The 25,388-nt window shown below is 46.9% G+C and overlaps 1 non-coding gene across 1 annotated transcript; it reads right to left on the reverse strand.

Annotated features, from left to right (window-relative positions):
• Positions 1-336: 336 nt before the first annotated feature.
• Positions 337-419, reverse strand: trnal-uaa (transfer RNA leucine (anticodon UAA)). Its single transcript has one exon. It is a non-coding gene; the product is annotated as a tRNA-Leu (tRNA).
• Positions 420-25,388: the final 24,969 nt, after the last annotated feature.

Below are 25,388 nucleotides of genomic sequence, written 5' to 3' on the forward strand. Positions count from 1 at the left end.
TATAATAAGACCTGCAAGAAGGGATACAAACAAGAAACTTTTGTTTATTTAGAAATACTGAGCAGAAACAAGCCTTTCGGCCCATGCCAACCAAGAATCCCCGCACACTAACACTACCCTACACACACTAGGGACAATTTTACATTTACACCAAGCCAATTAACCGACAAACGTACGTCTTTGGGGTGTGAGAGGAAACCGAAGATCTCGGAGAAAACCCTCACAGATCGTACAAACTCTGTACAGACAGCACCCATAGTCAGGATTGAACCCGGGTCTCTGGCGCTGTAAGGCAGAAGATCTACCGCCACACGATTGTGCCACAACAAAATCTAATACCAGGAGTGGGGTTCGAACCCACGCAGACAGATGTCCATTGGATCTTAAGTCCAACGCCTTAACCACTCGGCCATCCTGGTTGGAGATGAAAGGTGCAGGGAAATTGTTTACAAATATACCAAGATAAGTGTGAAGCTGCGGGACTAATCAACCTTTGGCAAGGTTTTACTCTTCAATTTTGCCTCAGAATTCTTAAAACGTTATGTTTTGTGTTTTCAAGCTGATAGTTCACCACAATGTGAAACTGAAAAAAAACACCAAAAAATGTGTGCATAAACTGAATGTGAACTTGGCAGCAAGAATGATGGATGTACTAAACAAGTAGAACAATTACGCTTTCACATGTGTGGAAGGAAAACTATCAATAATGTCTACAAATTAAATCTTGACATCAAATTTCTGAATATTAAATGAGCAACAAAAATGATTCAGGCTAATCGCAATGATTTTGATGAGAATGTATAAGGCATGATTAGTAAGCTTGCAGATATCAATAAATTAGGTGATATCATAAACAGTGAAGATAGTTATCAGGATTGCAGCAGGATCTTGATTAATTGATCAGTGGGATGATGAATGGAGTTTAATATAGATAAGTGCTATGTATTGCAATTTGGGAAGTCAACTCTGTTGGAGTGACGGAGAGCAGAGGGCTCTAGAAGTACAGGTACATGGTTCTTTGAAAGTGGTGTCACAAGTAGATAGGGTGGTAAATTAATCAGTAAAGGGCCTGTCCCACTTGGCCGCCTTGTGCCTCATTTATGCATCATATGTAAAATAGGTCGAGGCGTCGTGATGCGCGACGTCCAGCGCAAATCACACGTCAGCACAGCCGCCTGGTGCGCGTGAAGTCATTAGAATACCCTGCGGCGTGTGGCGACGCATGTTTACAGACGTCGACGCAAGGTGATGTAACCATGCGTCACCACGCGGTACACGTGAGACATCGGGACACCAGCGTGCGACGCCAATGCGTCAGCATGCGTAGCCAATGCATCAACGTGCGTATGAGATACATCATGCAGGTGGCACGCGATGATTTTGTTACACTACGAAATTCTGGTGCCCTGCCCGATACCGCGCACCACCGCATGCGATTCCACGCCTCACCATGCGCAATGCGTGCGTCACCCACGCTCACCCCTATTTTACATATGACGCGTAAATGAGGCACAAATGACGGCCAAGTGGGACAGGCACTTTAGGGTATTGAGTATAGATAGACACAACATGCTGGAGTAACTCAGCCTGACAGGTAGCATCTCTAGAGAGAAGGAATTAGTGACGTTTGAGTATAGAGGTGCAAGATGTTGGTAAGGCCACATCTGGACTATTCTGCTTAGTTTTGGTCACCTTACTATACAAATGGATGGCAATAAGCTGGCAAGACAGCAGAGCAGATTTATTAGGATGTTGCCAGGACCCGAGGGCCTGAGCTACAGGGAGAGGTTGGGCAGGTTTACACATCATTTGTTGGGACGCAGGAGGCTGTGGGGTGATTTTATAGAGGTGTATAAAATCCAATAAGTTGAGTGGGGGAAATAATCTCCTAGAGGCAAAGGGATGAATGAATATCAGATGTAACTACATGGTTCACAGCTAAATAAAGGGCGGCACAGTGGCGCAGTGGTAGAGTTGTTGCTTACAGCACTTTCAGCGCCAGATATGGGGGTTCGATCCCAACTATGGGTGCTGTCTGTACAGAGTTTTACATTCTCCCCGTGACCTGCGTGGGTTTTTCCCAAGATCTTTGGTTTCCTCCCACACTCCAAAGACATATAGGTTTGTAGGTTAATTGGCTTGGTGTAAATGTAAATTATACTGTGTGTGTAAGGTAGTGTTAATGTGCGTGGATCGCTGGGCGGTGCAGACTCCATGGGCCGAAGAGGCCTGTTTCGCTCTATATCTCTAATATAAAAGGAAGCCGTGCTGGGTCTAATTTGTTTTATCGTTTACGAGAGGTGGGCATTTGACCCATTGAGTCTATGCCAGATGGCAGACCTATTCCATCCATTTGATTTCAACCCATTTTGCTATAACCCATGCTTTCTCACATAGCCATCACTACAACCTGATTTTCCTACCGCCCAACGCAACAAGGGGTACTGTAACAAATGATCCAACAAACCAGCATTTCTTTGCAAAATAGAATGAAACCGGATCACTTGTTGAAATCCATGAGATTTCAAGGAAATATATAATTTTTTTGTTTCCTTTAGAGATTCAGCGCCGAAACAAGCCCTTCGGCCCACCGAGCCCGCACCGACCAGCGATCCCTGTGCATTAACACTACCCTACACACACCGAGGGACAAGTTACACTTATACCAAGCAAATTAACCTGCAAAGCTGTACGTCTTTGGAATGTGGGAGGAAACCGAAGATCTCGAAGAAAACCCACGCAGGTAACGGGGGGAATATGCAAACTCCATACAGACAGCACCTGTTGTTGAGATCGATCCTGGGTCTCTGGCGCTGTAAGGCTGTAGCTCTACTGCTGCGCCACCATGCCGCCAGAGTTGTACACCACTTCAGTCAAGTGCATGATTTTTGTGGATGTGTGTTATGCACGGCTTTGATAGAAACATAGAAACATAGAAAGTAGGTGCAGGAGTAGGCCATTCAGCTCTTCGTACCAGCACCACCATTCAATATGATCATGGCTGATCATCCAAAATCGGTATCCCATTCCAGTTTTTTCCCCATATCCCTTGATTCCCTTAGCCCTAAGAGCTGAATCTAACTCTCTCTTGAAAACATCAAGTGAATTGGTGTTCTGTGGCAGAGAATAGTAAGATTAAACGAGAAATTACCTGTTTGAAGTTTGATCGTTATTTTATGAGGAGTAACGTTGAGGGAATACGTGAAGAACCCCGCTAGGATGCATGCGTGTCATTCTTCAAAGCAGCGGTGTGAAATCACAGATAACTGTAATGGCTAAACATAGTAAGATTAGAGAAGAGATACCAGTTGAGTATATGATCAAGGGTGGGAGCGGAGGGCACGTATTCCCTGAACGTTACTCCTCATAAAATAACGATCAAACTTCAAACTGGTAAGTTCTCGTTTAATCTTACTATTTTACTTCGGAGTCACGTGAGTGACTATGTGAAGATTTTAAAGCTCTGTGATTTCATGCCGTAGAAATGAGTCCATGCATCTCATCTGCCTTGATTATGGGGAGAATAGTGTTAACATCTTTAGACATCAATACGATATTGAAAACAACGATAAATTTATTAACACCAAATTATAGCCCCTATTTATGGGGTAAAATTATATTACAGAACTTAAAATTGTTTCTGCAAATGTTACAGGTTCAATTACTGGTATGTTATAAAATCGTTGGAAATTTTTCTCCGTTGACCATCCTGCTGTCTTGAGGATTTGGTCCATAGGAACATCCAACTTCATAGCTGCCGATGTAGCTGCAGCCCTGGTGGAGTGAGATTTAAAAATGTTAGTGTCTACTTCAGCCTTTATTAGGACCTGTTTTAGCCATCTCGAGATGGTCTGGACTGTCACTTTTTTGTGTGGCTGTTTGTAGCTGATTAAAAGTGCCATTTCTTTGCCTCTGATGATCTTAGTATACTCCATATATAATAGTAAGTGTGTTACAATACAGAGACGATCATCTGTTGGATAGGTCCTGAATTCTATTTTTAGGCCTGCTGACCCCTGTCTGTTCTGTTTGACTAATTAATTGATGTGAAAAGATAAATTTCCAGAAGAAATAGTCATGTTGTCCAGCCTTAGTTTCTGTAGCGACTGGACCCGTTGTGCCGTGACCAAGGCCATCAGCATGACTGTTTTCATAGTCAGTTTCTGTAGGGACAGAGCTGTAGGTGGAGACCAGTTTCCGAAGTGAAATTCACAACTCTCTAGTTTCCCTTATCTCAGTCCTAAATGGCCTACCCCTTATTCTTAACTCTGACCTCTGGTTCTGGACTCCCCCATCATCGGGAACAGTTTTCCTGCATCTACCCTGTCCAATCTCTGAGAAATTTATATGTTTTTATAAGATTCCCTCTCATCCTAAATTTCAGTGAATACAAGCCCAGTCGCTCCATTCTCTCATCATATGTCAATCCCGCCATCCCAGGAATTAACCTGGTGAACCTACGCTACACTGCATTGAGCAATAATGTCTTTCCTCAAATTAGGAGATCAAAACTACACACAATTCTCCAGGTGCGGTCTCACCAGGGCCGTGTACAACGGCAGTCGGACCTCCTTGCTCCTAAACTCAAATCATCTTGCAATACCTGCATGCTTACTTTCAGTGACTGACGTACAAGCACACCCGGGTCCCGTTGCACCTCCCTTTCTCCTAATTTGACACCATTCAGATAATAACCTGCCTACCTGTTCTTGCCAGCAAAGTGGATAACCTCACATTCATCCACATTATACTGCATCTGCCATGCGTCTGCCCACTTACTCAACCTATCGAAGTCACCCTGTAGTCTCATAGCATCCTCATCGCAGCTCACCCTGCTACCCAGCTTTGTGTCATCCGCAAACTTAGAGATGTTACAATTAATTCCCTCGTCTAAATCGTTAATATATACTGTAAACAACTGGGGTCCCAGCACCGAGCCTTGCAGCACCCCACTAGATACTGCCCGCCATTCTGAAAAGGACTGCCAACCAGTTCTTTATCCATGTCAATACCCTACCCCCAATACCATGTGCTCTAACTTTGCCCTCTAATCTCTTGTGTGGGACCTTGTCAAAGGCTTTTTGAAAGTCCAGATACACCACATCCACGGGCTCTCCCTTATCCATTCTACTTGTTACATTCTCAAAAGATTCCAAAAGATTAGTCAAGCATGATGTCCCCTTCATAAATCCATGCTGACTTTGACTGATCCTGTCACTGCTTTCCAAGTGTGCTGCTGTAACATCTTTAATAATTGACTCCAGCATCTTCCCCACTACCGATGTTGTTAATCCTGGCCAAATTGGAGAGGTTAAAATGGGGTAAAAGCTTCAGGTCTGCTGGGAGATTTGGTCAATTTGGAATTGCTCTCTGCAGAGCTGGGACAGGCAGCGAAGTGGTGCCAGTGTGTCGAGAACCTAGATACAAGCTGCTGGAAAAGAATGAGAACATCTGCAGGCCCTGTCAATTAGATGCAAAATGCATAGAATGGATTGGATGGCTACAAACCAGACATACACCTTGTAAATAGTTGTAAATAATGTTGCAGAGTTCTACTTTGACGAGTGTTGATTGGATGAGGTATTGAGCCTTGTCTGGGTTTATTCCAGATCAGGGTAAATGTTTCTAAGTTGACTTCCTTGAGAAGTCCTGTTTGAATACAATGTATTAAGCTGCTGTGTTATTGGGTTAGGGAAATGCCTGTTATGTATGGGGTTAATCGATATCTGTAATTGGGTTGGAAATAGACCACCCCCATGTGGTTCGGCCCCTAGAGGTCTCGGGACCTATAAAAGTCCGCTAGCCACGAGCTCCAGCACCGATCTTCTGGGAGAGCGCTTAGGACTGGGTGACCTTCTGGTGTGTCTCTGTTTGAGCGAGGCCTAGAGGGCTTGAACAGGCAGATATGAGGATCAAACCCGCGGTGGTTAGGTACAGTAGTTGAACTGTAATTGTGTTTTGTTAAAATAAAGATTAGTGGATCAAGTGCTTGATTCCGTGGTTTTTGACTGAAAGTAGAGCGGGGAGAAGCTTAGAATGAGCAATATACAATGTCAGGCTAACTGGTCTGTAATTCCCCATTTTCTCTCTCCTTTCTTAAAAGGTGGAGGTACATTGGCTAACCTCCAGTCCACAGGAACTGATCCAGTCGAGAGAACTTTGGAAAATGATCACCAATGCATCCACGATAATACCAATCACAAAGTTTGCAGACTAAGTGGAGGTATTTTCAGGAGACTTAAGCCCCTGTCCCACTCACGTGTCCTTGGCGCGCTAATTATGCGACCTCGTGGTCGCGTTGAGGCGCGACGGTCCCGCGAAGGTCTTGCGCAAATTCATGCGACCGCACAGCCGTCTGGAGCACTTGCCGTTATTTGAAGATGGACACAAAATGCAGGAGTAACTCAGCGGGACTGGCAGTATCTCTGGAGAGAAGCAATGGCTGATGTTTTGGGTTGAGACCCTACTTCAGTCTGAAAGAAGGGTCTTGACCCAAAACGTCATCCATTCCTTCTCTCCAGAGCTTCTAAGTGGGACCGGCCCCGCGCGGCCACACGATGCCCATGCTCCTCAACGCGACGACGCGGTTGCGTAATTTGCGTGCCAAGGACACATAAGAGGGACAGGGCCTTTACACACTGACTGAAAGTAATCCATGCTAATGCACATCTTCCATGCTATTTTGAAAGGAGTGGTGAAGATCACTAATGTTGTTGCTGAATATCAGGAAGATTGCAGGTGGATAGGGTGGTCAAGAAGGCTCTCATCAGTCAGAGCATTAATATAGAAGTTGGGATGTTATTTTACAGTGGTACGATACATTGGTGAGGCCACGTTTGGAATGTTGTGTTCGGTTTTGGTCACTGTGTTGGAAGAAGGATGTTGGTAAACTGGAAAGGGCGCAGAGAAGATTTACAAAGATGCTGCCAGGACTCTCAGGCCTGAGCCTTAGGCAGAGGTTGAGCAGGCAAAAACTTTATTCCGTGGAGTGCAAGAAAATGAGGGATGATCTTTTAGAGGTCTGGAAGATCACGAGGGGAATAGATAGGGTGACTTGATGGGCTGAATGGCCTAATTCTACTCCTATTCCTTATGCAGAGAGCCTTTTACCCAAGGGGAATCAAGAATCAAAGGACATAGGTTTAAGGAGAGAGGGGAAAGATTTAATAAGAACCCGAGGGGCAATTCTTTCGCACATTGAGTGGTAGGTATATAGAAGATCATAAGATCATGTGATCTGAGTAGAATTAGGCCATTCAGCCCATCAAGTCTACTCCGCCATTCAATCATGGCTGATCTATCTCTCCCTAATAACTCCATTCTCATGCCTTCTCCCCATAACCTCTGACACCCAACTCAGAAAGAGCTGCCGGAGGAGGTAGTTGAGGCTATCACATTAAAAGACATTTGGTCAGGTACCTAGATAGGAAAGGTTTAGAAGGATATGGGCTATGTGCAGGTAGGTGGGACTAGTGTAGATGGGGGAAAGTTGGACCGAAGGACCTGTTTCCATGCAGTATGACTCTACTGACAGAAACAGGACAACAAGCCGAGAAACCAGTATGCAGGAAACAAGTGATAGAGATGGCGAGAGATGTATTGGCAGAGTGAATGGTCACAAAGACTGATACAGGGCACTCAGGGAGGACATACTGGGTAGTTCAACAGCTGAGACAGTTTGGTGCAATCCTCCCTGAATTCCAATGAATAAATAAACACTGCAATGAATAAACGCTAGCAAATTTGCAGATGACACAAAACTGGGTGGCAGTGTGAACTGCAAAGAGGATGCAAGGAGGTTTGCAGTGTGACGTGGACAGGTTGAGTGAGTGGGCAGATGCATGGCAGATGCAGTATAATGTAGATAAATTAGGTGGCAAGAATAAGGAGGCACATTATTATCTCAATGGTGTCAGATTAGGAAACAAGGAAGTGCAACAAGCCCTGGGTGTCCTTGTACACCAGTCACTGAAAGTTAAACATGCAGGTGCAGCAGGCAGTGAAGAATGCTAATGGCATTTTGGCCTTCATAATGAGAGGATTTGAGTATAGGAGTAAAAAGGTCCTTCTGCAATTGTACAGGGCTCTGGTGAGACCACATCTAGAGTATTGTGTGTAGCTTTGGTCTCCTAATTTGAGGAAGGACATCCTTGCTATTGAGGCAGTGCAGCATAGGTTCACGAGGTTACTCTCAGGGATGGCGGGACTGTCATATGAGGAAAGATTGGAAAGGCTGGGCTTGTATTGACTGGAATTTAGAAGGATGAGGGGATATCTTATAGAAACATATAAAATTATAAAAGGACTGGACAAGCCAGATGCAGGAAAAATGTTCCCAATGTTGGGGAAGTCCAGAACCAGGGGCCACAGTCTAAGAATAAAGGGGAGGCCATTTAAAACTGAGATGAGAAAAAACTTTTTCACCCATAGAGTTGTGAATTTGTGGAATTCTCTGCCACAGAAGGCAGTGGAGGCCAATTCACTGGATGAATTTAAAAGAGAGTTAGATAGAGCTCTAGGGGCTAACGGAATCAAGCGAATGGGGAGAAGTCAAGCACGGGTTACTGATTGTGGATGATCAGCTATGATCACAATGAATGGTGGTGCAAGCTCGAAGGGCCGAATGGCCTCCTCCCGCACCTATTTTCTATGTTTCTATGTGGTGGAACCAAAGATCTCAGAGAAAACCCACGCGGTCATGGGGAGAACGTGGAAACTCTGTATAGACAGCACCCGTCGGGATCGAAATTGGGTCTCCGGCGCTGCCCCACCGTGCCAACTACTGAAGAGAGAGCAAATTAATTCTATATGGTACAGTCAATGAAGGAGCAGTCTGAAGAAGGGTCTCAACCCAAGGATGCTCTTACCTGTTCAGTTACTCCAGCATCTTGTCTTTCCTTGATTCTATATGTGGTTGGCTACCTTCCAAGAAAGTTTACTTTGCTTGTCAACTTTGGGAAGGATGCACTACAAAGATAGACGCAAAGTGCTGGAGTAACTCAGCGGGTCAGGCAGCATCTCTGGAGAAAAGGAATGGGTGGCGTTTCGGGTCGAGACCCTTCTTCAGACTGAAAGTCACGGGAAAGGGAGAGGAGAGATATAGACGATGATGTGGAGAGATATAGAACAAATGAATGAAAGATGTGCAAAAAGTAACAATGATAAAGGAAACAGGCCATTGTTAGCTGTTTGTTGGGTGAAAAGGAGAAGCTCGAGAAATATGAAGGACACACTATCGTGTTCAAGATGGAACTGCAGATGCTGGAATATCGAAGGTACACAAAAATGCTGGAGAAACTCAGCGGGTGCAACAGCATCTATTGAGCGAAGGAAATAGGTAACGTTTTGGGCCGAAACCCTTCTTCAGACTATCGCTGTGTACATCAGCACAGGTACAATTCAGCAGCCCGTTAACAAGGCTCGTTAACTTTTTGCAACCAGAATGTGGTCAACATAATGAAAGGTCATATTCAGCGAATAACTGGCGACCGGAATAGAAGAGCGGGGCTTTTAAAAGTTAGCATCCACTTAACGAAATGTGTACGGTTTTGCAGCTGAAAATGGTGAATGTCCTGGAATGATTGCTCCTAGTGGGTGTATAGAAAGGAAGGCAGATGCCAGTGGAGAGGCTGTGTTGAAGTGCTATGAAATGGGTATATGTGAGGCTTTGGTGTTGAGTGAGTTTTGGTTTAGGTTTATGCCAATAAACGAGTTCGGTATTCCGACTGCGCATGCCCAGGTCATAGGTCACACGCCATAAACATTGTTGGTGGCTGAGCAGCTCAACCTTCATTTCATCCATATTTTCCAGCTTTGATTCTTCTAGGTAAGAAAATACTGCTTTCAAACTATGAATTAGTTGCATTTATTGTTCCTTTGTTAAAAGCTAAGATCATTTTGTCGTTTTTATTGCTTTATGCTTCGGTGAGTGAGCGAGATTGTGTTGCTGCATGGGGTTGGGACCGTGGTCGGGGTCGGGCCCTGGTCTCTGGCGCTGCGGGCGCTGTTGAGTTGCTGCTGGGGCATTCACGTCCCCTCCCGGGTGTCTCGTCCCTATCCGGGGGGGGGGGGGGGGGGGGTGGTGCGACTGGCGGTCCCCGGCCCATCGGGGAGCGGGTTTCTCGGGAGTTGGAGTAGGGTTAGGCTGGAATTGGCGCTTCTTCTCCGCGCAGGCTGTGGGCCTGTGAGCCACTGGTGTCCCGTCGTTCCGTGGTCGCCCCGGACATCTCCGGTGGCACCGGGGACCCGGGTTCGATCCTGGCTGCGGATGAGGCAAGGGTCTGTGTGCGCGCTCTCCCCCTGTCTCCCACTCGCATCTGCCCCCTCTCTCTCTCTCTCGCTGTTACACCCCGCTCTCCTGCTACCTGTTACTTTGAGGAGTTGACCATTTATGGGAGTCTCCCTGGAATGGAGAATTTCATTGCTCATTCGCATTCATAGATAAGGCTGAAGAATTCCATTGCCGTGAAATTAGCAGAATAGTGAAATTCGACTCGGAAGCTATCATCGTTGTGTGACCACACCCCACCCACCATTCCTCAGATTAAATATATTTTTACATATAAATTACGAATAGATAATAATTTATACACAGTTTCACCAGCCAGCGCTTCAATTGCTTTTTCTTTATGGCGAATGGCCTCTGCCAAATCCCATGATTCCTTGTGTTTTTCGGAATATCGAACTCGCTTATTTTAACTCCTGCTGCAACTTGCACCCGAAATCCACGCCACTGTTTGGGGGGCCTAGAGATAACTCCCATTAGTGGCTTCTTACCTTTACAATTCCTCACTTCTATCCACAGCGACTCTACATCATCAGTCCCTAAAACTGTCCAGGGTATCATTGGACTCCAGCTGCCTCCTCTGGAGGACATTTACCACTCCAGATGCCGCAGCAGGACCTGTAATATCGTGAAAGACATTACACATCCTTGTCACCACCTTTTCACACTGCTGCCCTCAGGAAAAAGGTACAAGTCGCTAAAGACACGCACTGCCAGACTCAAGAGCAGCTTTCACCCATCAGCAATCTTGGAACTGAACTCTGTCTCGGGAGCGGGTTATGGGGAAGGAGGGGGGGTGTGAGACAGTGTTAATTTATGTAAATGCGAATCCATGGGTGGGTTTGGGGAGGGAGGGAGTGTAAAAAGTATGAGTATGTGAATGTTTGAAGTGCTTTTAAATGGAGAGACACAGTAATCTCGTTGTATGTGACACATGCAATGACAATAAAGCATTCTGATTCTGATCCTATGTCACCCCTGGCAAGGGACTGAAATTCATCCCTCACCAACAGAGCCACCCCACACCCTCTGCCCACCTGCCTGTCCTTTCTATAGGACCTATAACCCTGAATATTCAAATTCAAGACCAATTAAGGTACAGCGATATTTGAGTTACCATCCAGCCATACTGAGTGAAAAACAAAGATACACACAGCACATAAAATATAATTTAACATAAACATCCACCACAGTGGAATCCACATTCCTCACTGTGATGGAAGGCAATAAAGTTCAGTCATCTTCCTCCTTTGTTCACCTGTGGTCGGGGCCTTTGAACCCTCCGCACTTGCTGCTGCCGATGGTCCGAAGATCAAGCCCTCGCGTCGGGATGTTGGAAACTCCGGCGTCGGGATGGTTCGGAACACTCCGCGGCGTGGAGCTCCCGAATCGGCCTCCTCTTACCGGAGACCGCAGGCTTCATGGTGTTAAAGTCCACAGGCCCTGCGGTCAGAGCTCCTTCACTGGCGATCGGCAAAGGATTGCAGGCACCGCGATGGTAAGTCCGCGCCGCGCCCACAGTTTGAAGCTCCGGACCAGACTCCAGGATAGGCCGCACCACTCCACAATGTTAGGCCTCAGGAGGGAACGGAGATGCGACATGGAGAAAAATCGCATCTCCGTCAATATAAGTGACTGGAAATAGTTTTCCACAATCCCCTCCCACCAACCCCCACAGAAGACATACCAATAAACATTAAAACAAACATTCAAGACATACTTAAAATAATAAAACAGAGAAGTAGATGAACAGACTGTTAGCGAGGCAGCCACAACGGTGGCACCACCCAAGTCCCAGTCCCGATCCTCCTGCATCACACTCCAAAGACGTACATGTTTGTCCATAAATTGGCTTGGTAAATGTAAAAAATAGTCGCTAGTGTGTGTAGAATAGTGTTAATATGCGAGGATCGCTGGTCGGCATGGACCCGGTGGGCCATAGGGCTTGATTCCCAGCTGTATCACTAAACAAAACTAAATTAAACAGTGAGTATGGAGCATACAAAATGGGAATTTACAGCAGCGGTCAGCTTCTTGGAATTATGCTCAAATCTTGCAAATATCGGATGGAATGCCTGGAGAGGTAAAGTGAAATGAAAGATTTGGCAATAGTCTGCCTAACAGTAAAAATAACAGCCAAAGTTAATGTGGAAATTGTAGTGAGGTAATATTACCTGGAAGGGTGAAACATTTTTTTTTTTGTTTAAATCATGTCTGGATTTCCATTGCAGTGGAAAACCCAAAGTATTCACAATTTCATGATGAATTTGTAATTGTTTGTCTGTGGGATGTGGGCATGATTGCTACTTGCTGCACCGTCCATCACTAATTGCTTTGGAGAGAGTGGTCATCATTTTCTTCATGAACAGAACAAGGAATGGCTGAAAAGAAGTCTGTTAAAAACGTACGTTGAGGTTTGCTAGCCTGATGTCAGTATCTGGGTCAGGCGTGGATTGTTGCAGCCCTACCTTGCCAGATAAAACAATAGGTCGGGACTGAATGGGCCAGAGGATGTTTCCATTAGTGGGAGAGTCCAGGACTAGAGGTCGTAGCCTCAGAATTAAAGGACGTTCTGTTAGGAAGGAGATGAGGAGAAATGTATTTAGTCAGAGGGTGGTGAAACTGTGGAATTCTTTCCCACAGAAGGATATTTTTAATAATAATAATAATAATAATAATCTTATTTATATAGCACATTTTTAGTCAACTTGCATTGACCCCAAAGTGCTTCACATAATTACATTACATCTACACACAGGCAAAGGTGGGTGAAGTGTCTTGCCCCAAGGACACAACGACAGTATGCACTCCAAGCGGGATTCGAACCGGCTACCTTCCGATCGCCAGCCGAACATTTAGCCCATTGCGCCATCTGTCGTCCCACGTTAAGGCAGAGATAGATAGATTTTGATTAGTACAGGTGTCAGAGGTTATAGGGAGAAGGCAGGAGAATGGGATTAGGTGGGAGAGATAGATCAGCCATGATTAAATTGTGGAGTAGGCTTGATGGGCCGAATAGCCTAATTCTACTCCTATCACTTATTACCTTATGACTTTATGAATTGCAATTTGACTGCACTCCAGAATGTTTAAAAGAGAAATGCAGATGCTGCAAAAATCGAAGGTAGACAAAAATGCTGGAGAAACTCAGCGGGTGAGGCAGCATCTATGGAGCAAAGGAATAGGTGACGTTTCGGGTCGAGATCTTTCTTCGCACTCCAGAATGTGGTTCTTTGTGAATCCAAGAGGTCCCATGTAGAACATAGAACAGTACAGCGCATGAACAAGCCCTTCGGCCCACAATATTTGTGCCGAACATGATGCCAAATTAAACTAATCTCATTTTCCTGCACACAATCCAAATCCCTCTATTCCCTGCACTTCCATGTGCCTATCTAAAAGCCTCTTAAATGCCACTATCGTATCTGTCCCGTGTCACCACCCTTGTCAATGAGTTCTAGGCCCCATGTGTAAAATAAGTCTTTCCTCGCTCAGCTCCATTAAAATTTTCACCTCTCACCTTATAGCTACGGCATCTAGTGTTGGACATTTCCACCCTGGGGAAAAGGGTTCTGACTGTCTGCTCTATCTATGTCTCTCGTAATTCTATATACTTCTACCAAGTCTCCCAGCAAAATCCGGCATTCCAGAGATAACAATCCAAGTCTACGCAACCTCTCCCTGGAGATGACACCATTCTGGGTAAACCTTCACTGCACCCTCTCCAAAGCCCCCATATCTTTCCCGTAATGGGGCGACCAGAACTGCACACTATACATCAAATGTGGTCTAACCAAACTCCAATAGGTATCTATCCTGACATATACAATGCCCCGAGCAATGAATACAAGCATACCAAATGCCTTCTTTGCCAACCTATCTCCCTGTGCTTCCACCTTCAGTGAGCTATGAACTTGGACTACAAGATCCCTCTGCACAATTATACTGTTGAGTGGCTTGCCATTGACTGTATACTTTCCCCTTACATTTCGCCTCCCAAAGTTCAACCTCACACTTGCATGGGTTAAAATCCATCTCCCATTTCTGCAGCTGACCTATATTCCACTGTATCTTCTGACAGCCTTCATTACTGCCTGCGACCCCTCCAATGTTGGTGCCATTAGCAAGCTTACTCACCAACACATCCCCATCCATGTCCAAGTCATTGATTTAGATCTCTGTGGCGCTCCACTGGTCACAGACCTCCAGTCAGAATATCTACCTTCCACCACAACCCTCTGTCATCTATGAATAAGCCAGTTCTGAATCCATATGACCAAGTCATTGTGAATCCCGTACATCTTAATCTTCTGCAAGACCTACCCATGAGGGCCCTTATCAAAAGCCGCATTAAAATCCATGCATACACCATCCTACCTTCATCAATCTCCTTTGTCAACTCCTCAAAAAACACAATCAAGTTAGTAGGACATGTACAGCGTTGTACTGGCTGTCTGTCCCTAATTAGCCCATTCTCTTCCAAATGGAAGTAAATCCTATCTCAAAGAATTCTCTCTAACGGTTTCCCTAACACTGATGTGAGGCTCACTGACCTATAGTTCCCTGGGTTCCCTCTACTTACCTTCTGCCCCAGAAGAGATCCGAATGGGGCTAAAACATGAATCCCTGCCCCATGCACCAACTCCTCAGCCATGCATTCACCCACTGGTCCCAACCTATTGTTACCCTCACTAGCACGTGAGACTGGTAGTAATCCAGAGATGAACACCCTCCAGGTCTTGCATTTTAACCTTTTGCATAACTCCCTATATTCACTCCACAGGACCTTATCCTTTCTCTTACCAATGTCATTTGTGCCAATGTGCATGCCAGCCCCTGGCTGCTCTGCCTCCCCGTGAGATTCTTCTGCAGCTGCTCTGAGACGTCTGGGTCCCTGGTACCAGGGAGGCAACAGACCGTCCTCGAGTCCTGTTTGTTGCCACAGATTCTCCTGTCTGCCCCCTAACTATCGAGCCCCCTATCACTATCACACTGCCCAACTTCACCCTGCCCCCACTTTGCCTCGGAACTAGACCCAGTGCCACAGATAAGGGCCACCGCTGCTCTCCCCTGAACGGCCATCCCACGACGGCATCCAAAGTGGTTTACCTGTGTTGCAGGGAAATATCCACAGCGGTTACTTGAACTCCCTTCCCACACCCTTTCCTGGTGGCCACCTTTGTAATCCCTGCCTGCTTTTTTTTTTTAATCAAAAATATATATACAAATATTAAAATTAGTAAAAAACAAATCAGAACCCACCACCATAATGCACAACAAACGATAAACCTGTACAACTATGTTACACTCCTTGTCAAGGGTGACTTCCACACCCCGCAGTGCCCAGCAGTCCCGGAAATCCCCCAGGGTGCCCGTGGACAGAGCGTAGTCCCTCTCTAACCCCACCCGGGCACGGATGTAACCCTGGAAAAGGGGTGGGCAGCCGGTTCGGGCAGAACCCTCTTCCGCCTGGCGCCGTGACTCACGGATGGCCAGCTTGGCCAGGCCCAGGAGCAACCCAACCAGGACATCTTCAGCCCTACCCTCTCCCCTACGCACAGTGTATCGAAAGATGAGGGTGGTGGGTGTGAAGTGCAGCCAGAAGGCAAGGAGCAGCCCCTTTAGATATACTGTAGGAACAGGGGCTGCAGCCTCACACACTCCATGTACACGTGGTACACAGACTCTTCCAGCCCGCAACAGTGGCGAGTCTGTGAACCGTGAGAGTAACAGGTTGCAAGGGATCTGTCTGCATCTTAGGTCTGACCAATAAATCCTATCTATGACATCCTCACTTGAGCCTGAGGTTGTTTAGTTGCAGTTTAGTTTAGTTTACAGATACAGTGCAGAAACAGGCCCTTCGGCCCACAGAGTCCGTGCCAACCAGCGATCCCCACACATTACCTACACTACCCTACACACACTAGGGACAATTTTACATTTATATCAAGCCATTTAACCTCCAGACCTGTACGTCTTTGGAGCGTGGAGGGAAACTGAAGATCTCGGAGAAAACCCATGCAGGTCACGAGGAGAACGTACAAATTCCATACAGACAACCTTCCACCAACGAACTGAAAAACAACCTTCCACTATCACCCACTGTTTCCTTCCATAAAGCCAATTCTCTATCCAGTCGGTTAACTCTCCCTGGATCCCATGTGATCAAACCTTCCAAAGTAGGCTGCCATGTGGAACCTTATCAAATGCCTTGTTGAGCTCCATGCAAACAACATTTATGGCTTTTCCCTCATCAACCTTTTAAGTTCCACAATAAACCCAGTCAGATTCATCAGACAAAATCTCCCACATACTAAACCATGCTAACACTATCAGCCCCTGTCTGTCCGAATGCATATGTGTCGCTCTATTGCGTGTGTTCCTTCATTGAGGAGTTTCACCTGTCTTAGCGGCACGGTGGCACAGCGGTAGAGTTGGTGCCTTTTTTACAGACCCGGGTTCGAACCTGACTATGGGTGCTGTCTGTACCGAGATTGTACTTTCTCCCTGTGCCCCGCATGGGTTTTCTCTGAGATCTTTGGATTCCTCCCACACTCCAAAGACGCCCAGGTATGTAGGTTAATTGGCTTGGTATATGTGTAAATTGTCCCCAGTGTGTGTAGGATAGTGTTAATGTGCGGGGATTGCTGGTCGGTGCGGACTCGGTGGGGTGAAGGGCCAGGTTCTGCGCTGTATCTTTAAACTGAACTGAACTAAGACATCAAATAGAGCAAGAGCTTGAGATGAGGGATGCTGATTCTTGGTTTGGACATTGGCTTTGAGTGGCTCAGCTGCTCGGACCAGAAGAGGCAGGTTGTTGGAGTGCGAATGAGCAGTCCGTCGGTGGCCTCGGTCTGGGAGAGAGAGAAAGTAACTGAGCAAGCGAATGAGAAATATATGGAATTCATATATTGCTCTACCTCCTCCATCGACGTCATCCAAGGACCCAGACAGTCCTTTCAGGTGAGGCAGAGGTCCACTTGCACCTCCTCCAACCTCATCTACTGTATCCACTGTTCCAGGTGTGGACTCCTATATATCTCGGCAAGACCAAGCGCAGGCTCGGCGAGCGTTTCGCTGAACACCTTCGCTCAGTCCGCCTGAACCTACCTAATCTCCCGGTTGCTAAACACTTTAACTTCCCTTCCCATTCCCACACTGTCCCTTCTGTCCTGGGCCTCCTCCACTGTCAGAGTGAGGCCTCCTGCAAATTGGAGGAACAGCACCTCATATTCCGACTCTCAGTATGAAGAAGGCTTTCGGCCCAAAACATGACCCATTCCTTCTCTCCGACATACCCGGATATGAGGACATCACGGCATACCTGGATATGACGACATACCCGGATATGACGACGTTCCCAGATATGACGACATACCCAGATATGATGACATTCCCGGATATGATGGCTTTCCCAGATATGACGACATCTCGGATATGACAACAATACCGGATATGACGACATTCCTGGATATCACAGCATACCCGGTTATGACGACATACCCGGATATGACGATCTTCCCGGATATGATGACATGCCCGGATATGACGACATACCCGGTTATGACGACATTCCGGATATGACGATATCCCCGGATATGATGACTTTCCCAGATATGACGAAATCTCGGATATGAAAACATAACTAAATATGACGACATTCCCAGATATAACAAAATTCCCATATACGATGACATTCCCGGAGATGGCGACATTACCGGATATGAGGACATACCCGGATATGGCGACAAACCCAGATATGGTGACCTTCCCGGATATGGTGACATACCCGGATAGGACGACATTCCCAGATATGACGACATACCTAGATATGATAACATACCCGGATATGATGACATACCCGGATAGGACGACATTCCCGGATATGACGACATACCCGGGTATGACGACATTCCTGGTTATGACGACATACCCAGATGTGACGACCTTCCCGGATATGACGACATACCAGGATATGACGACATTCCCAGATTTAACGACATTCCCGGATATGACAACATTCCCGGATATGGTGACTCCTGGATATGATGACATACCCGGATATGAGGATATTCCCGGATATGACGCCATTCCTGGATATGGCAACATACCCGGATATGACGAGATTCCCGGATATGGCGACATTCCTGGATATGACGACATACCCGAATATGACAACATTCCTGGGTCTGACGACATACCCTGATATGGTGACATTCCCGGAGATGGCGACAAACCCGGAAATGGCGACATAACTGGATATGACGACATTTGCGGATATGACGACATTGGCGGATATGGCGGCATTCACATATATGGCGACATAACCAGGTATGGCGACATTCTCCGGTATGGCAACATTCCCGGATATGAGGACTTTTCCGAATCTGGCGCCACACCTGGGCATGAGGACTTTTCCGGATCTGGCGACACACCCGGGTATGAGGGCTTTTCCGGGTATGAGGACTTTTCCGGTTCTGGCGACATACCCGGTTATGACGACATTCCCAGATATGACGACATACCCAGATATGACGACATTCCCGGATATGATGGCTTTCCCAGATATGATGACATCTCGGATATGACAACAATACCGGATATGACGACATTCCTGGATACCACAGCATGCCCGAATATGACGACATTCCGGATATGACGATATCCCCGGATATGATGACTTTCCCAGATATGACGAAATCTCGGATATGAAAACAAAACTAGATATGACGACATTCCCAGATATAACAAAATTCCCATATACGATGACATTCCCGGAGATGGCGACATTACCGGATATGAGGACAAACCCGGATATGGCGACAAACCCAGATATGGTGACCTTCCCGGATATGATGACATACCCGGCTAGGACGACATTCCCGGTTATGACGACATGCCTAGATATGATGACATACCCGGATATGATGACATACCCGGATAGGACGACATTCCCGGATATGACGACATACCCGGGTATGACAACATTCCTGGTTATGACGACATACCCAGATGTGACGACCTTCCCGGATATGACGACATACCAGGATATGACGACATTCCCAGATTTAACGACATTCCCGGATATGACAACATTCCCGGATATGGTGACTCCTGGATATGATGACATACCCGGATATGAGGATATTCCCGGATATGACGCCATTCCTGGATATGGCAACATACCCGGATATGACGACATTCCCGGATATGGCGACATTCCCGGATATGACGACATACCCAAATATGACAACATTCCTGGGTCTGACGACATACCCTGATATGGTGACATTCCCGGAGATGGCGACAAACCCGGAAATGGCGACATAACTGGATATGACGACATTTGCGAATATGACGACATTGGCGGATATGGCGGCATTCACATATATGGCGACATAACCAGGTATGGCGACATTCTCCGGTATGGCAACATTCCCGGATATGAGGACTTTTCCGAATCTGGCGCCACACCTGGGCATGAGGACTTTTCCGGATCTGGCGACACACCCGTGTATGAGGGCTTTTCCGGGTATGAGGACTTTTCCGGTTCTGGCGACATACCCGGTTATGACGACATTCCCAGATATGACGACATACCCAGATATGACGACATTCCCGGATATGATGGCTTTCCCAGATATGATGACATCTCGGATATGACAACAATACCGGATATGACGACATTCCTGGATATCACAGCATGCCCGAATATGACGACATTCCGGATATGACGATATCCCCGGATATGATGACTTTCCCAGATATGACGAAATCTCGGATATGAAAACAAAACTAGATATGACGACATTCCCAGATATAACAAAATTCCCATATACGATGACATTCCCGGAGATGGCGACATTACCGGATATGAGGACAAACCCGGATATGGCGACAAACCCAGATATGGTGACCTTCCCGGATATGATGACATACCCGGCTAGGACGACATTCCCGGTTATGACGACATACCCAGATGTGACGACCTTCCCGGATATGACGACATTCCAGGATATGACGACATACCAGGATATGACGACATTCCCAGATTTAACGACATTCCCGGATATGACGACATTTCCGGATATGGTGACTCCTGGATATGATGACATACCCGGATATGAGGATATTCCCGGATATGATGCCATTCCTGGATATGGCAACATACCTGGATATGACGACATTCCCGGATTTGGCGACATTCCCGGATATGACTACATACCCGGAAATGACAACATTCCTGGGTCTGATGACATACCCTGATATGGTGACATTCCCGGAGATGGCGACAAACCCGGAAATGGCGACATAACTGGATATGATGACATTTGCGGATATGACGACATTGGCGGATATGGCGGCATTCGCATATATGGCGACATAACCAGGTATGGCGACATTCTCCGGTATGGCAACATTCCCGGGTATGAGGACTTTTTCAGATCTGGCGACACGCCCGGGAATGAGGACTTTTCCGGATCTGGCGACACGCCCGGGTATGAGGACTTTTCCGGATCTGGCGACACGCCCGGGAATGGGACTTTTCCGGATCTGGTGACATACCCGGGAATGAGGACTTTTCCGGATCTGGCGACATACCCGGGTATGAGGAATTTTCCGGATCTGGCGACATACCCGGGAATGAGGACTTTTCCGGATCTGGCGACATACCCGGGTATGAGGACTTTTCCGGATCTGGCGACATACCCGGGAATGAGGACTTTTCCGGATCTGGCGACATGCCCGGGTATGAGGACTTTTCCGGATCTGGTGACACAGGGGCTGCAGCCTCACACACTCCATGTACACGTGGTACACAGACTCTTCCGGCCCGCAACAGTGGTGAGTCTGTGAACCGTGAGAGTAACAGGTTCCAAGGGATCCGTCTGCATCTTAGGTCTGACCAATAAATCCTATCTATGACTTCCTCACTTGAGCCTGAGCCTGAGGTTGTTTAGTTGCAGTTTAGTTTAGTTTACAGATACAGCGCAGAAACAGGCCGTTCGGCCCACAGAGTCCGTGCCAACCAGCGATCCCCACACATTACCTACACTACCCTACATGCACTAGGGACAATTTTACATTTATATCAAGCCAATTAACCTCCAAACCTGTACGTCTTTGGAGCGTGGAGGGAAACTGAAGATCTCGGAGAAAACCCATGCAGGTCACGAGGAGAACGTACAAATTCCATACAGACAACCTTCCACCAACGAACTGAAAAACAACCTTCCACTATCACCCACTGTTTCCTTCCATAAAGCCAATTCTCTATCCAGTCGGTTAACTCTCCCTGGATCCCATGTGATCAAACCTTCCAAAGTAGGCTGCCATGTGGAACCTTATCAAATGCCTTGTTGAGCTCCATGCAAACAACATCTATGGCTTTACCCTCATCAACCTTTTAAGTTCCACAATAAACCCAGTCAGATTCATCAGACAAAATCTCCCACATACTAAACCATGCTAACACTATCAGCCCCTGTCTGTCCGAATGCATATGTGTCGCTCTATTGCGTGTGTTCCTTCATTGAGGAGTTTCATCTGGCCTGGCGGCACGGTGGCACAGCGGTAGAGTTGGTGCCTTTTTCACAGACCCGGGTTCGAACCTGACTACGGGTGCTGTCTGTACCGAGATTGTACTTTCTCCCTGTGCCCCGCGTGGGTTTTCTCTGAGATCTTTTGATTCCTCCCACACTCCAAAGACGCCCAGGTATGTAGGTTAATTGGCTTGGTATATGTGTAAATTGTCCCCAGTGTGTGTAGGATAGTGTTAATGTGCGGGGATTGCTGGTCGGTGCGGACTCGGTGGGGTGAAGGGCCAGGTTCTGCGCTGTATCTTTAAACTGAACTGAACTAAGACATCAAATAGAGCAAGAGCTTGAGATGAGGGATGCTGATTCTTGGTTTGGACATTGGCTTTGAGTGGCTCAGCTGCTCGGACCAGAAGAGGCAGGTTGTTGGAGTGCGAATGAGCAGTCCGTCGGTGGCCTCGGTCTGGGAGAGAGAGAAAGTAACTGAGCAAGCGAATGAGAAATATATGGAATTCTTATATTGCTCTACCTCCTCCATCGACGTCATCCAAGGACCCAGACAGTCCTTTCAGGTGAGGCAGAGGTCCACTTGCACCTCCTCCAACCTCATCTACTGTATCCACTGTTCCAGGTGTGGACTCCTATATATCTCGGCAAGACCAAGCGCAGGTTCGGCGAGCGTTTCGCTGAACATCTTCGCTCAGTCCGCCTGAACCTACCTAATCTCCCGGTTGCTAAACACTTTAACTTCCTCTCCCATTCCCACACTGTCCCTTCTGTCCTGGGCCTCCTCCACTGTCAGAGTGAGGCCTCCTGCAAATTGGAGGAACAGCACCTCATATTTCACTTGGGCAGCTTACAACCCAGCGGTATCGATTTGGATGTCTCTCACTTCAAGTAACCCTTGCTTTTCCTCTCTCTCCTTCCCTCCCCCATCCAAAGTTCTTCAACTTGTTTCACTGTTCTCCTGATTAAATTTTACTGAGTCTATGCCTCGTTGTTACCATCCCCCCAGCTAGCAATAAACCATTCTACATCATCGTCCCTTTGATCTGCGTTTTCACACCGTACCCTTTCATATCTCCATGTTTCCACCTGCCCCGACTCTCAGTATGAAGAAGGCTTTCGGCCCAAAACATGACCCATTCCTTCTCTCCGACATACCCGGATATGAGGACATTCCCGGATATGACATTTCCAGATATAACGACATAGCCGGATATGACGACATTCCCGGATATGATGACATTCCTGGATATCACAGCATACCCAGATATAACGACATAGCCGGATATGACGACATCTCGGATATGACAACATTACTGGATATGACGACATTCCCGGATATCACGGCATACCTGGATATGACGACATACCCGGATATGACGACATTCCCAGATATGACGACATACCCAGATATGATGACATTCCCGGATATGATGGCTTTCCCAGATATGACGACATCTCGGATATGACAACAATACCGGATATGACGACATTCCTGGATATCACAGCATACCCGGTTATGACGACATACCCGGATATGACGATCTTCCCGGATATGATGACATGCCCGGATATGACGACATACCCGGTTATGACGACATTCCGGATATGACGATATCCCCGGATATGATGACTTTCCCAGATATGACGAAATCTCGGATATGAAAACATAACTAAATATGACGACATTCCCAGATATAACAAAATTCCCATATACGATGACATTCCCGGAGATGGCGACATTACCGGATATGAGGACATACCCGGATATGGCGACAAACCCAGATATGGTGACCTTCCCGGATATGGTGACATACCCGGATAGGACGACATTCCCAGATATGATGACATACCTAGATATGATGACATACCCGGATATGATGACATACCCGGATAGGACGACATTCCCGGATATGACGACATACCCGGGTATGACGACATTCCTGGATATGACGACATACCCAGATGTGACGACCTTCCCGGATATGACGACATACCAGGATATGACGACATTCCCAGATTTAACGACATTCCCGGATATGACAACATTCCCGGATATGGTGACTCCTGGATATGATGACATCCCCGGATATGAGGATATTCCCGGATATGACGCCATTCCTGGATATGGCAACATACCCGGATATGACGACATTCCCGGATATGGCGACATTCCCGGATATGACGACATACCCGGATATGACAACATTCCTGGGTCTGACGACATACTCTGATATGGTGACATTCCCGGATATGGCGACAAACCCAGATATGGTGACCTTCCCGGATATGGTGACATACCCGGATAGGACGACATTCCCAGATATGATGACATACCTACATATGATGACATACCCGGATATGATGACATACCCGGATAGGACGACATTCCCGGATATGACGACATACCCGGGTATGACGACATTCCTGGTTATGACGACATACCCAGATGTGACGACCTTCCCGGATATGACAACATACCAGGATATGACGACATTCCCAGATTTAACGACATTCCCGGATATGACAACATTCCCGGATATGGTGACTCCTGGATATGATGACATACCCGGATATGAGGATATTCCCGGATATAACGCCATTCCTGGATATGGCAACATACCCGGATATGACGACATTCCCGGATATGGCGACATTCCCGGATATGACGACATACCCGGATATGACAACATTCCTGGGTCTGACGACATACTCTGATATGGTGACATTCCCGGAGATGGCGACAAACCCGGAAATGGCGACATAACTGGATATGACGACATTTGCGGATATGACGACATTGGCGGATATGGCGGCATTCGCATATTTGGCGACATAACCAGGTATGGCGACATTCTCCGGTATGGCAACATTCCCGGGTATGAGGACTTTTCCAGATCTGGCGACATACCCGGGTATGAGGACTTTTCCGGATCTGGCGACATACCCGGGTATGAGGACTTTTCCGGATCTGGCGACATACCCGGGTATGAGGACTTTTCCGGATCTGGTGACATACCCGGGTATGAGGACTTTTACGGATCTGGCGACATACCCGGGTATGAGGAATTTTCCGGATCTGGCGACATACCCGGGTATGAGGACTTTTCCAGAACTGGCGACATACCCGGGTATGAGGACTTTTCCGGAACTGGCGACATACCCGGGTATGAGGACTTTTCCGGATCTGGCGACATACCCGGGTATGAGGACTTTTCCGGATCTGGCGACATACCCGGGAATGAGGACTTTTCCGGATCTGGCGACATACCCGGGCATGAGGACTTTTCCGGATCTGGCGACACACCCGGGTATGAGGGCTTTTCCGGGTATGAGGACTTTTCCGGTTCTGGCGACATACCCGGTTATGACGACATTCCCAGATATGACGACATACCCAGATATGACGACATTCCCGGATATGATGGCTTTCCCAGATATGATGACATCTCGGATATGACAACAATACCGGATATGACGACATTCCTGGATATCACAGCATGCCCGAATATGACGACATTCCGGTTATGACGATATCCCCGGATATGATGACTTTCCCA

The sequence above is a fragment of the Leucoraja erinacea genome, chromosome 8 (assembly GCF_028641065.1).
Source record: "Leucoraja erinacea ecotype New England chromosome 8, Leri_hhj_1, whole genome shotgun sequence".
NCBI classification, from domain to species: domain Eukaryota; kingdom Metazoa; phylum Chordata; class Chondrichthyes; order Rajiformes; family Rajidae; genus Leucoraja; species Leucoraja erinaceus.